Source organism: Camellia sinensis, chromosome 3 (genome assembly GCF_055761805.1).
Source record: "Camellia sinensis isolate YWXY chromosome 3, ASM5576180v1, whole genome shotgun sequence".
In the NCBI taxonomy this organism is placed as follows: Eukaryota; Viridiplantae; Streptophyta; class Magnoliopsida; order Ericales; family Theaceae; genus Camellia; species Camellia sinensis.
The window spans coordinates 131,683,396-131,695,608 of record NC_138963.1 but is presented as its reverse complement, the minus strand read 5'-3'; the positions used below and the strand labels follow the sequence as shown (position 1 = coordinate 131,695,608).

The 12,213-nt window shown below is 39.6% G+C and overlaps 1 long non-coding RNA gene across 1 annotated transcript in view; it reads right to left on the bottom strand.

The window, feature by feature from the left end:
* Window positions 1-394: 394 nt before the first annotated feature.
* Window positions 395-12,213, bottom strand: part of LOC114278964 (uncharacterized) — a 55,784-nt gene continuing 43,965 nt past the window's right edge. The window contains exon 5 of the long non-coding RNA XR_014364484.1: window positions 395-793. This is a non-coding gene — a long non-coding RNA (uncharacterized LOC114278964). The remainder of the gene's footprint in view (window positions 794-12,213) is intronic.

The window sequence follows — 12,213 nt, the reverse complement described above, 5'->3', positions numbered from 1 at the left end:
TTTCAATTGAAAACAAAAACAAAACCTTTATTAGCTTTAAAATCCTATTTTACATGCTTTTTTCTTAGTTAGATGGGAGTTATATAAGAGATTAAAAAATGTCATAACACCCTTTAATAGAAATAATATTAAATATGTAACTAATTTTTCATTATAGCAATTATTCGTGTCAGCTTTGTTCTATACAAATTTGACAGTAATCCAACCTATTTAATATTCGTGCTAACGAGTTGTGCCATATACATATTCATGTAGATTTGAATCGTATTATCATATCAAAAATTCCTGCCTTAATCATGTAGTGCAGTTTAATTTTAATGAAGTGTTCATGCCTTTTTGGGGAGAGAGAGTGTGTGTGTGCGCGCGCGCGCGCACTGTGAACACATTAAACATCTGTTAGCAATATTATTCCATATATGCACATTGAAATCCAATAATACAAGCATATGCTTTGTGTAGTTTCCCACTAAAAAATGTACGCATACAATTTCCACAAGACGAGGAGGTGAACCTTTTCCTACCACCTCTGGTTCATTTCCATGTCTCACTAAATTTAATTTCATACATACAAAACAATTTGTATAAGAATACCATCAAACCTAGTAAATCCTCTCTGAAGTAGATACAGGATGCAGGAAAACGACAATAACAGTTATATTATCTTTGCTTCCACGTTCAGCAGCCTCGGTTGCCAATCTCTTTGAGCACATCCCAGACTCTTTCACTGTGTCCTTTATTATGCAAACAATCTCTGCGTTGCTCATAACATCCCAGAGCCATCGCTAGCCATAACCTGACAGTCGAACACATATTGTTACTCTCTCTATAAAAATGTGATATGCTAACAAGTCACAACCATCCGTCATAAATAAAGCAAAATTTTGAAAATGGTCTGATTACAAATGAAACATACATCATAAGCATTTGAATTAAATAAGAATTATTGGGAAAAGCATAAAGGTCGCAAAATTATCTAGGGTTTTACTTCCCACCCCCCCCCCTTTTCAACCACTGTAATTTTTTTCAAAAGATCATTTTTTAGAGATCACTAAACTAAATAATATAACTCCAAGTTCAGAAATATGAGAAGCATGTGAAGGGAGGTGTTAACAGTTGATATTGGTAATATGACAAGAAGGTTGAATATGAAGAGATAATAAAAATAGAAAAGAGTGAAGAAAGAACACAAAAAGTTAATGTGGTTCAGTCAATCTTGGCCTACGTCCACACATACAAAGCCCTATGGGCTACATCTTTTATTCACACTAGTTAATCCTCTTGATTACATGGTACACCATATATATAGTGGGAGATACAATCAAATCCCTTCAATTATGGATCTTCATATATTCTGATATCTTTAACACTATAATATTATCTCAAACTTAACCAGTCCCAAATATACTAGAGAGGTTATCTTCCTAATATTAGGTATGGACTGTATCACTTTACATGTAGTTCTATGGAAGTTCAATCGTCAGAACACTCTCTCATTCTAGGCTTACTCCACACCCTCCTTGTTTTGTCTTATTTCAATGCTTTGAAACCATGAGGTGTGAATGGGGAGGGAAGAGATAGGGCAAGGTCGCTAGAATTTTTTTATTTTTAGAACCGAAAAACAAAGGCATAAACCATAATCGTTCAAATTGTGGTATACGATCTCTTTTGAATAAGTTTGATCTGAGTGCCTACCTGTGTTATGCACTAACAAACGAAAAGCATAATACAAATTAGAATAATTACAAGTCTGCCAAGATAATTTTTTTTTTTTTTTTGATAACTCAGCATGTGGCCCATTAGACCGACTACTCCGGAAGACCAATCTCACCATCCACTAGTGGGGGGTCGGGCAAAGTCCCATATGAACTGGTCTCGAGAAATTGTTTGCACTTAGTAGATTTTGAAGGGAGCACACCCTAGGCTCAGGTCTTGACCACTAGGCCAACCCCTTGGGGTTAGTCTGCCAAGATACTTGTATTCTATTTTTAACTGTAAACATAACAAAAGAATAAAGGTTGAATTCAAGAAGCCTCAAAATGCTTCAAATGAAAGAGAAATTAGACCTATGGTTTAGTTTTGATATTGTCTATGATGCTTTTGTTGGTTATGTTTTACAGTGATATATGTTTGATATTTCACAATACAAAATTAGTGAGTGGCTAGCAAATGATAAATTTGTACTTTGAATTGTCAATATCCTTTGGTGTAAGTATTGGATAGCTTAATGAAATATGAGAATGTAACATGATTTTGTCATTAGTATTTGATGAATAATTCATTACAAAAGGAGTACAAGTGTTTTAAAAGTTTTACATTTTTCCTGCTGTAATGATTGAGATTAAAAAGCTCCAAAATAAGTCTTTGATATTTGTTTTATGATTAAATGTTCATTATCTAAATTATTTTGGAGTTAGAAAGGGTTTTGGATGAGTTTGAGATGCTTAACACGTGAAAATCTTAAAAACATTGAAGGTCTTGAGTCGACCCTGAACTCCAATTGTCGTGCAGATAAAAGGATTAGTCAACTCCTTGACAAAATAAATTGAATCCCTTAAGAAAAGTTCTGAGAGCTTCAGATTTCACCTAGATTCAAAATAAGTTGACTCCTTCGCAAAATTTAAATTCTAAAATATGCAACAGCTACTTCGTTTCAATTGCTAGAGACGCATTCACTGCACTGGACCGAAATGAGATGAAGGGCAATAAAAACAAGATTTTTACATGTCTACAAACATGGGATGAAGGATTAAATGTAATACCCATCAAGATCTTTTAAGTTTTGAGCTTCAACTTCCATATTCTTTTGCATTTGAGCTTTGTTGTTTAAATACAACTCCTTAAGAGTTTATTGTTCTAAAACCTTGTGTTACTTCTTTTCCACATCATTCGTAAACTATTGGTATTAATGGAGTGTTTGTGGGAAACACTTGGAGAAAATCTTGTTCTGTAAGGCTACAGATTTCAAACTTCAATAATATATCTCACGATTATTCTATTGTCTTGCTAATAACATTTCCATGTACGGGACCTCCTAAATTGGGGGCCTACAAATTTCAAATTGCAAGAACATGAATTGTGCTATGATCATCCAGGCACTACAGAAAATTGTGTTTGGTAATGGCATATAGAACAAATGCTTTTAAAGTGATTAAAGCAGATACAACTGCAGTTATTGAAAATTTCTGATTTCCCTAGAAACTGTACATAAAAGTCTATTTAGAAGCCACAAATCCATTTATTAGTTTGTCGTAGCACACAAATAACAAACCCCAGATAACAGAAGATTATTAGATCAAAGGACCTTACCAAGTATTCATCTTCTACATACAATATGGTCTCAGTTATCTCAGGTTCTGCAATTACAACAGGCTTCATATCATCGTCACCAATAGACCGCGTAACCAGTAAAAAATATGTGATTAATAAACTTCAAATTCAACCACAAATTATTGATTATTGCTTTCACATCATGTTGAATACTGGAAGCACGGGCAAAGAGTGGGGCCGGGCAGGGACCATGTGTTCCTGTTTCTTTATTTTTAAAATCTAGTTTACAGAAACCTCATTAAATAGAAACCAACCTTTTGTTTCTAATTCATTATTTAGAATTTAAAAAATAAAATAAATAAAATATCAGCTATTAGCTCAGTGCTATTAATACCCAAAAAGATAAGGTGCAAGGTTCAGGCCCTCCCAAGACATGAAGGGAAAATAAAAATAAAGGAATATATAACTTTAACAAATTAAAGAAAAAATGTTTGCCTACTGTAGGTGTGCTTTGTTGGTGGACATGCTAGCAAGTTTGGTTGAGAACTATGAATCTTCCTATACTCAACCTATTGTTGTATTTAATTTTAGCTACACCACACAGAGAACCAAAATCAATGTTTTAGGGTAAATCATATAAATATATATACATACATACATATATATACACATGTAGGTTTAGAGAAAAGAAACAGTTAGGGAATGAGTTAGATTTCATTCCCTTTTATATTGATAATTCTGATCAATTTCCCATTCTATCAATTTCCTATTCTAACAATATATATATTTTTAGGGTAAATTACAGTAACCCCCCTCAACTATGACCCATTGTCAAGTTAAAAATCAATGTTTAAAAATTCAACACTCAACCCGCTTATAGTTTTGTTTTGTAACTCTAAACCTCTTCTGTCATCACACCTCTTCTGTCATCACAACGGTAGTCATTTGGCATAAATGTATCATACTGTAATTAAAAATTTATGACTAAAAAAGCCTTATTATATATACATACATCGTATATATACACACAACCAGCAACTCTACATGGCCAGAAATGCCAAGCCATAACCAGAAACTCTCATGGCTAATAATACCAACTAGAGAACCCTTATTAGCCAAGCCATTATGATTTGATAAAAAAGTTCCACAGCAAAAGAATTGAGGGTTTTGATGGTGATACGTTGATTAGGTGGGGGGATTTTAGTGGACATATGTTGAATTAATATAGGGCTTTTAGTGTATTGGGGTGTTTGATCAGTGGGAGGGAGGCTGTGGGGAAGGGGTTTCGGCTTGGTGGGAATCGAAAGGGGAGGTGGTGAGTGGTGGGGGAAATAAGGTGGTGGTGCAGAGATGGGAGGAGGGAGGAACAATGAAGGAGATGCCATTGGTTAAAGAAAGAAAAAAAAAGGAGTTGGTGTAGGCTGGAAGAGGGGTTGCATGTGGCAAGTGAGATGAAGAGAGGTGGGCCATTGTCTTCAACCACTGTTGTTGCCATTGCCATTGCCATTGCCGTAAGCTGTTGTAGGCAACCCCTCATCTCTCTCTCTCTCTCTCTCTCTCTCTCTTCAATGAGTTCAAAACCCCAAGCCCTTAAACAACACCCCCATCTCCATTGCCACCCCCAAACTTCACTCCCTTTGTTGATCATTAGGTCCTGCAAAAATATGGGATTGTTGTGGTGATTCACAGTGGCTGACTTTACTCCCTTTGTCAAATGAATTTGTTGTGTTTGTTAATCGGAATTATGGAGACACTGTGGAATTAAGGATTTGGGATTGAATTGATTTGATTAGGGTTTGGAAGAAATTAGGTAGTAGTTGTAGCAATACAATTGAAGGGTAAAAGGGTAACTTAATAATTTCTGTTAACAGTGTTAATGACTTTTGCAATTCATGTACTTCAAGGGGGGTAAGTGTTGCCTTTAAAACATTAAGGGGGCAAACTCAAAAATAGGTCATAGTTGAGGGGGGTTTAATGTAATTTACCCTATTTTTTTACTGTACTGTTGTGAGCTGATTGTAAAGTGTAATGTATATACCTGAAAGTTGTACCTGTACTATTTCTTTTGTGTAATGTAATGGGATTTGAGTAGGGAGGAAAGAGAGTTCGGTGTGTGCTACTTTTATACACTAGGATTATAAACACACAATATGAAGCAAGTCTGGTTATTGAAATCTAAATCATTTGCTTTGCTATTCGTTTCCATTTTTGTTGTTGAACCCTTGAACACTAAATTAGGCTTTAAAACATACATCAATCACCCTACTCTTTTGAATCAGTCCACATCTAATATGAACTTTTTTTTTTGGGTGAATAATCTAATATGAACTTACAATAGAAGATCTCACTATTTTAACTTAATAATCTTAACTAGCCTTAAACCATCATGCCTTAGATTTCTAATATGAAATTGGGGTGGGGTGGGGTGTGACAACCTGCCACTGATTTGCCCCAAAAATCCTAACCTCAAGGAGCAACCACTCCTATTCACCAGTCTCTAGACCTCCAAAAGCCTATGCGCCCTCTGAGAGGTTGAGACTGCCCAAAAGACCTCTCTTCAGGAATTAAGAAGCTTCTTTTGAGCCAACAAAGGAACTTCAAATCCCAACATCAGGGATCTTTGCAGAGATCTACCCTTTTTCGCGACCCACATCTTCTTGCGATCAACCTCGTCAACAACCACATCGAATGCTTTCAGCCCAACTTGCATAATGTTCCTCTTCATGGTGACAACTGATGAACCCTCCATACAACTATCAGCCGATGCAGGACACAAGGAGCCTCCTCGTGTAACAATCACGAGAAGGCCCGGGGAACACCTCGAACATCTTAGGAGGGACCAATTTGAGTTGTGAAAACTTAACGAAAAGGCACGGGACTCCCGATTTAAAAACTATGTCGAAAATACACGATTTTGACCCCCAATATCCTATTTTTAAGCTTAAGTGTGAGAAAAGCAACTTTTTCGACATAGTTTTCAAACTGGGAGTCTCGTGCAAGTTCGGTAAGTTGCCACAACTTACATTGGTCGTTCTCGAGGTGTTTGAGTTGTTCCCCCGGCCTTCTCACGACTGTTACAATACTTTGGCCCCCAATGGCCTATTTTCACGATTAAGTGTGGAAAAAGTTGATTTTTTGACTTAATTTTCAAACCGGGAGTCCCGTTGAAGTTCTATAAGTTTCCACAACTTACATTGGTCACTCTTGAGGTGTTTGAGGTGTTCCCCGGAGATTCTCGTTACTGCTACATGATTTTGGCCACCGATAACCTATTTACAGGCTTAAGTGTGAAAAAGTGCATTTTTTACATTGTTTTCAAACCGGGAGTCCCGTGCTAGTTGTATAAGTTTTCACAAATTACATTGGTCCCTCCCAAGGTGTTCGAGGTGTTCTTTGGGCCTTCCCGTGATTGTTTCACGATTTTGGCACCCGATGACCTATTTTCAAGCTTAAGTGTGAAAAAAGTGCCTTTCTCGACTTAGTTTTCAAACCAGAAGTCTCGTGCTAGTTCCGTAAGTTTTCACAACTTACATTGGTGCCTCCCGAGTTGTTTGTTGTGTTCCCTGGGCCTTTTCGCGACTGTTACACGATTTTAGCCCCTGATGGCCTATTTTGAAGCTTAAGTGTGAGAAAATTGCCTTTTTGGATTTAGTTTTCAAATCGGAAGTCTCGTGCTAGTTCCGTAAGTTTTCACAACCTACATTGGTCACTCCTGATGTTTATTTTTTGAGGTGTTCCCCAGGCCTTCTCTTGACTGTTACACGATTTTGGCCTCCGATGTCCTATTTTCAACCTTAAGTGTGAAAAAAGTACATTTTTTGACTTAGTTTTCAAACCGGAATCTCGTGCATTTTTTAACTATTAGAAACGTGCATGTTTTGACTTAGTTTTGAAATCGGGAGTCCCGTGCCAGTTCCGTAAGTTTTCACAACTTACAATAGTCCCTCCCGAGGTGTTGGAGGTGTTCTCCAGGCCTTCTCATCACTGTTACACGATTTTGGCTCTGATGGCTTATTTTGAAGCTTAAGTGTGATAAAAGTGCCTTTTTTGACTTAGTTTTCAAACCGGGAGTCCCGTGCCAGTTCGACAAGTTCCCAAAACTTACATTGGTCTCTCTCGAAAAGTTCCTTTTTCAACTTAGTTTTCAAACCGGGAGTCCCGTACTAATTCTGTAAGTTTCCACAACTTGCATTGTTCCCTCCTGAGGTGTTTAACCCCGGGCCTTCTCGGGACTGTTACAAGATTTTGGCCCCCAATGGCCTATTTTCAAGCTTAAGTGTGAAAAAAGTACATTTATTGACATAGTTTTCAAATTGGGAGTCCCGTGCAAGTTCCGTAAGTTTCCACAACTTACATTGGTCCCTCCCGAGGTGTTTGAGTTGTTCCAGGGGCCTTCTCGTGATTGTTACAACAGGATTTTGGACACCGATGGCCTATTTTCAAGCTGAAGTGTGGAGAAAGTGTCTTTTTCGACATAGTCTTGAAACCGGAAGTAAAGAGATGTGCCTTTTTGGACTTAGATTTCAAACCGGGAGCCCCGTGCTACTTTCGTAAGTTTTCACAACTTACATTGGTCCCTTCCGAGCTGTTTGAGGTGTTCCACGGGCCTTCTCGTGACTGTTACACGTTTTTTGCCCCCGATAGCCTACTTTCAACCATAGGTGTGAGAAAAGTGTATTTTTTGACTTAGTTTACAAACCGGGAGTCCCGTGCTAGTTCCGTAAGTTTCAACAACTTACATTGGTCCCTCCCGAGGTGTTTGACGTGTTCCCCAGGCCTTCACCTGACTGTTACACGATATTGGCCCCGATGGCCTATTTTCTAGCTTAAGTGTGAAAAAGTGCCTTTTTTGACTTAGTTTTCAAAACGGGACTCCCGTGCTAGTTCTGTAAGTTTCCAAAACTTACATTGGTCCATCTCGAGATATTTGGGGTGTTCCGCGGGGGTTCTCGTGACTGTTACACGGTTTAAGCTCCTGATAGCCTATTTTCAAGCCTAAGTGTTTGAAAAGTGCATTTTTTGACTTAGTTTTCAAGCCGGGAGTCCTGTGCTAGTTCCGTAAGCTTTCACAACTTACATTGGTCCCTCTCGAGGTGTTTGAGGGGTTTCGATAGGGTTCTCGTGACTGTTACACAATTTTGGCCCCTGATGGCCTATTTTCAAGATTAAGTGTGAAAAAAGTGCAATTTTTGACTTCGTTTTGAAACGGCGAGTCCCGTGCAAGTTCTGTAAATTTTCACAACCTGCATTGGTCCCCCCCGAGGTGTTTGAGGTGTTGCTTGGGCCTTCTCGTGACTGTTACACGAATTTGGCCACTGATGGTCTATTTTCAAGCCTAAGTGTGAAAAAAAGTGCATTTTTTGACTTAGATTTCAAACCGGAAATCCCGTGCTAGTTCCGTAAGTTTCCACAACTTCTATTGGTCCTTCCCGAGGTGTTTGATGCGTTTCCTGGGCCTTCCCGTGACTGTTACACGATTTTGACTCCCGATGTCCTATTTTTAAGCTTAAGTGTGAAAAAAGTGACTTTTCCAACATAGTTTTCAAACCGGGAGCCCCATGCTAGTTCGGTGAGTTCCCACAACTTACATTGGTCGCTCTAGAGGTGTTAGGTGTTCCCCGGGCCTTCTCGTGACTGTTAAAAAAATTTGGCCCCTGATGGCCTATTTTCAAGCATTAAGTGAAAACATGCATTTTTTGACTTAGTTTTCAAACTGGGAGTCCCATGCTTGTTCTGTAACTCTCCACAATTTACATTGATCCCTCTAGAGGTGTTTGAGGTGTTCCCCGGAAAGTCTCGCACCTGTTATACGATTTTGGCCCCCGATGGCCTATTTTCAAGCTTAAGTGTGAAAAAATTGGCTTTTTCGACTTCGTTTTCAAACCGGAAGTGTCGTGCTAGTTCCGTAAATTTCCACAACTTACATTGGTCCGTCCTAAGGTGTTTGATGTGTTTCCCGGGCCATCTCGCGACTGTTACACGATTTTGGCCCCCGATGCCTATTTTCAAGCTTAAGTGTGAAAAAAGTGCCTTTTTCGACTTAGTTTTCAAACCGGTAGTCCTGTGCTAGTTCTGTAAGTTTCCACAACGTACATTGGTCCCCCTGAAGGTGTTCAAGGTATTCTCTGCGCTTTCTCGTGATTGTTACACAACTTTGGCGCCCAATGGCCTATTTTCATGATTAAGTGGGAAACAGTGCATTTTTTAACTTAATTTTCAAACTAGGAGTCCCGTGCAAGTTCCGTAAGCTTTCATAACTTGCATTAGTCCATCCCGAGGTGTTTGCGGTGTTCCCCGGGCCTTCTCGTGATAGTTACACGATTTTGGCCCCCGATGGCCTATTTACAAGCTTAAATGTGAAAAAATTGAACTTTTTGATATAGTTTTCAAACCAGGAGTCCCGTACTAGTTCCGTAAGTTTTCTCAACTTACATCGGTCCCTCCCGAGGTGTTTGAGGTGTTCCATGGGCCTACTCGTGACTGTTACACGATTTTGGTCCCCGAAGGCCTATTTTGTAGCTTAAGTGTGAGAAAAATGTCTTTTTCAAATTAGTTTTCAAACCGGAAGTCCCGTGCTAGTTCCGTAAGTTTCCACAACTTACATTGGTCCCTTCCAAGTTGTTTGATGTGTTCCATGGGCCTTTTCGTGACTATTACACGATTTTGGCCCCCGGATGGCCAATTTTCAAGCTTAAGTGTGAGAAACGTGCCTTTTTCGGCTTAGTTTTCAAGCCAGCAGTCCCGTGCTAGTTCTGTAAGTTTTAATAACATACATTGATCCCTCCCAAGGTGTTCCCTGCGTGTTCTACTGAATGCTACACGATTTTGACCCTCGATGGCTTATTTTTAACCTTAAGTGTGAAAAAAGTGCATTTTTTGACTTAGTTTTCAAACCGGGAGTCTTGTGCCAGTTCCGTAAGTTTGCACAACTTACATTGGTCCCTACTGAGGTGTTTGACATGTTCCCCACGCCTTCTCGTGACCGTTACGCGATTTTGGACCCCTGAGGGCCTATTTTCGAACTTAAGTTTGAAAAAAGTGTCTTTTTCCACTTAGTTTTCAAACCGGGACTCCCGTGCTAGTTCTGTAAATTTCTACCACTTATATTCGTCCCTCTTGAGGTGTTTGAGGGGTTTCGCTAGGGTTCTTGTGACTGTTACACAATTTTGGCCCATGATGGCCTATTTTCAAGATTAAGTGTGAAAAAAGTGCAATTTTTGACTTGGTTTTGAAACGAGGAGTCCCGTGCAAGTTCCGTAAATTTTCACAACCTGCATTGGTCCCTCCCGAGGTGTTTGAGGTGTTGCTTGGGCCTTTTCGTGACTGTTACACGAATTTGGCCACTGATGGTCTATTTTTAAGCCTAAGTGTGAAAAAAAGTGCATTTTTTTGATTTAGATTTCAAACCGGAAGTCTCGTGCTAGTTCCGTAAGTTTCCACAACTTCTATTGGTCCTTCCTGAGGTGTTTGATGCGTTTCCTGGGCCTTCCCGTGACTGTTACACGATTTTGGCTCCCGATGTCCTATTTTTAAGCTTAAGTGTGAAAAAAGTGACTTTTCCGACATAGTATTCAAACCGGGAGCCCCATGCTAGTTCGGTGAGTTCCCACAACTTACATTGGTCGCTCTCGAGGTGTGAGGTGTTCCCCGGGCCTTCTCGTGACTGTTACACAATTTTGGCCCTCGATGGCCTATTTTCAGGATTAAGTGTGAAAAAAGTGCATTTTTTGGCTTCGTTTTCAAGTCGGGAGTCCCGTTGAAGTTCCGTAAGTTTCCACAACTTACAATGGTCTCTCCTGAGGTGTTTGAGGTATTCCTCGGACATTCTCGTGATTGCTACATTGTTTTCAAACTGGAAGTCCCGTGCTAGTTCTGTAAGTTTTCACAGCTTACATTGGTCCCTCCTTGGTGTTCAAGGCGTTCATTGGGCCTTCTCGTGACTGTTACACGATTTTGGCACCCGATGGCCTATTTTCAAGCTTAAGTATGAAAAAATTGTCTTTCTCGACTTAGTTTTCAAACCGGAAGTCTCGTGCTAGTTCCATAAGTTTCCACAACTTACATTGGTGCCTCCCGAGTTGTTTGATGTGTTCCTTGGGCCTTGTCGTGACTGTTACACGATTCTGGCCCGCGATGGCCTATTTTCACAATTAAGTTTGAGAAAATTGCCTTTTTGGACTTATTTTTCAAATCGGGAGTCCCGTGCTAGTTCCTTTGAGGTGTTCCCCGGGCCTTCTCATGACTGTTACACGATTTTAGCCTCCGATGGCCTATTTTCAACCTTAAGTGTGAAAAAATTACATTTTTTGACTTAGTTTTCAAACCGGAATCTCGTGCCAGTTCCATAAGTTTCCACAACTTACATTGGTCCTTCCCAAGGTGTTTGAGGTATTCACTGGGCCTTCTCGTGACTGTCTCACGATTTTGGCCCCTAATGGACTATTTCCAAGCTTAAGTGTGAAAAAGGTGTCTTTTTTGTCTTAGTTTTCAAACCGGGAGTCCCGTGCTAGTTCTGTAAGTTTCCACAACTTACATTGGTCCCTCTTGAGGTATTTGAGGTGTTCCCCACACCTACTCGAGACTGTTACACGATTTTGGCTCCCGATGGCCTATTGTCAAGCTTAAGTGTGAAAAAAATGCAACTTTTGACTTAGTTTTGAAACCGGGAGTCCCGTGCTAGTTTCGTAAGTTTCCACAACTTACATTGGTCCCTTCCGAGGTGTTTGATGTGTTTCCTGTGCCTTCTCATCACTGTTACATGATGTTGGCCCCTAATGGCCAATTTTCAAGCTTAAATGCGAGAAAAGTGGCTTTTTGGACTTAGTTTTCAAACCGGAAGTTCTGGGGTAATTCCGTAAGTTTCCAAGACTTATATTGGTCCCTCCCGAGGTGTTTGAGGTGTTCCCCGACCTTTCTCGTGACTGTTAGTCGATTTTGGCCATCGAT